A 2,753-nucleotide genomic window follows, 5' to 3' on the forward strand; every position below is an offset into this window, starting at 1 on the left:
CACCCCCAGCCACTCTCGCTCCTCTTCACGAAGTGGCAGGCCCTGAAGGCATTGTTCGAGTTCACGTCCCATTCTCTATCTCAGACCTGTCCCAGGTAGAAAAACACCTCGGGTCCTTCACTACTAACCCAACCACCTATATCAAGGAATTCCAATACCTCCTCCAGGCCTATAACCTCACCTTTCATGACATCTACATGGTTCTCTCCAACACACTACTCCCCGAAGAGCACAGAAGAGTGTGGGAACAGGCTAGAGCATATGCAGATGAGGTCCATCGGACCTCCCTAGCACACCCCCTCAGGGCAGTGGCAGTCCCAGACCAGGACCCTGGCTGGGACTATAACTCCCCCAATGGCCTCAGTGCCAGAGATCAGCTCTCCACTTGTCTTGTTTCCGGGTTAAGGCGGGCAGCGCAGAAGGTTGTTAATTTTGAAAAACTCCAGGAAGTGGTCCAAGACAAAAATGAAAACCCTTCCTCCTTCCTTGATCACCTTACTAAGGCTCTCCAACAATTTACTAATTTGGACCCGGAAACCCCAGATGGCTGTCAACTTCTTATGACTTATTTCTTTTCCCAAAGCTACCCTGACATTAAAGCTAAATTAAAAAAGCTGGACCAAGGGCCTCTTACACCCCAAAATGAGGTTTTGGCTACCACCTTCAAGGTATACCACAACCGGGATGAAAAGGCCAAGCGGCAAAAAATACCAAATGCTGGCTCAGGCTCTCTGCGGGACAGACACCGGCCCTTGCAGCGGTAGAGGAGGTGTCCAAAACAAACACGACCCTCCAGGACCCTGTTTCAAATGCGGCAAGGAGGGACATTGGGCGCGAGCCTGCCCTAACCCTAAACCTCCATCAAAACCGTGCCCCAAATGCAATCTTCCAGGACATTGGGCAGTGGACTGCCCCAGCCCCCAGAGAAGAGCAAGGTCAGCCACCAACTCTACCCTGGACTTACTGGGCATGGCCACTTTGGAATGATGGGGCCCTGGGTCTCCCCACCCGATGCATACCTCAAATGCTCGGGAGCCAAGGGTCAAAATTATGGTTGATGGGCACCCCATCCTCTTCCTGCTGGACACTGGAGCCACCCTTTCTGTCCTGCAGGAGTTCTGGGGACCACCTTCACCGTCCTGGTCCCCTGTAGTCAGGGTAGGGGGCCAAACCTTCATCCCACACACAACTCCTACGCTAACATGCATATTTGCTGATGTCCCATTTACCCACTCCTTCCTGGTCATGCCTCAGTGCCCTATACCCCTTATGGGTAGGGATATCCTGGCCAAATTTCAGGCATCCATCACCTTCAACCCCAGCACTGCCCTCACCAACCCACTACCAGCAACTTCCCTACTCCTCCTTTTGGCTTCTAGTCCCTGGCCTCCCTCCCCACAACCTGCTTCACTCTCTCCCCCACTCGCCTCGGCGGTTAACCCACTAGTCTGGGACATCCACACCCCTTCATTAGCCCAGTGCCCACCCGTTCACATCCAGTTAAAGGACCCATCCACTCACCCCAGTCAGCCACAATACCCTCTCCCCAGGGCCAGTCTGCTAGGTCTGAAGCCTGTCATAGATACCCTACTACGCAAGGGATACTTAAGGCCCACCAACTCGCCATGCAATACTCCCATCTTGGCCATAAAAAAGCCTGATGGAACCTACCAGCTAGTCCAAGACCTTCAACTCATAAATGTAGCCATTCTCCCCATTCACCTGCTGGTTCCCAACTTTTATACCATCCTGTCTACCATTCCTCCGATGGTAACTCACTTTTCAGTCATAGACCTCAAAGATGCATTCTTTACCATTCCCTTGGCAGCTGACTCCCAGGATATTTTCGCGTTTACATGGACTGACCCTGCTTCCCGTCACTCCCAACAGCTTCCATGGACGGTCCTCCCACAGGGATTTCAGGACAGTCCCCATCTGTTTGGCCAGGCTCTAGCGGCCGACCTTGAACTCCTGTCACTCCCTAAATCAGCTCTCATCCAGTATGTACGTGACCTTCTCTTATGCAACCCTTCTATAACTGACTCTCACATGGACACTGTCCTGCTTCTCAACTTTCTAGCACAAAGGGGATACCGAGTTTCCCCCACAAAGCTCAGCTATCCAAAACACAAGTCACCTACCTTGGTGTAGCCGTTTCACACCAACAAAAGGCCATAACAACCAGTCGCAAGTCTGTTATTCAGTCTCTCCAAAACAAAGGAAGAAATCCAGTCATTCCTGGGGTTGGCGGGCTACTTGCGAGCCTGGATCCCCAATTTCCCCCTTCTCGCCAAGCCACTCTGTGACCTGGCTAAAGGTGACCCTAGGGAACCATTGCTCTCCCTCTCAGCCATTAGGCAGCCTTTCACCACCCTCCAACAGGCTCTCCTCCAGGCCCCCGCCCTACGACTACCCGAGCTTCATCGACCTTTCACCTTATACGTCCACGAAAACAAGGGTGCAGCCCTAGGAGTTCTGGGCCAATTCAGTGGACAAACATTTGCTCCTGTAGCCTATCTCTCAAAACAGCTTGACCACACGGTTCAGGGACGGGCCCCATGCCTGCGGGCCCTGTCGGCCGCTCACTTGCTCGTGTGCAAATCCAAAAAACTCACGTTTGGAGCACCTATCACCATTACTTCCCCCCACCATCTGCATCACCTCCTAGGATATAAGGGCCTCAAAACACTCCCTCCCGGTCGGGTCCTATTCCTTCTGGTTTTCTTTGTCCAAGACCCCTCTGTCTCCTTCCA

This window comes from Carlito syrichta, unplaced genomic scaffold, assembly GCF_000164805.1.
Source record: "Carlito syrichta isolate Samal-C Ts95f unplaced genomic scaffold, Tarsius_syrichta-2.0.1 Scaffold309865, whole genome shotgun sequence".
Classification (NCBI taxonomy): Eukaryota; Metazoa; Chordata; class Mammalia; order Primates; family Tarsiidae; genus Carlito; species Carlito syrichta.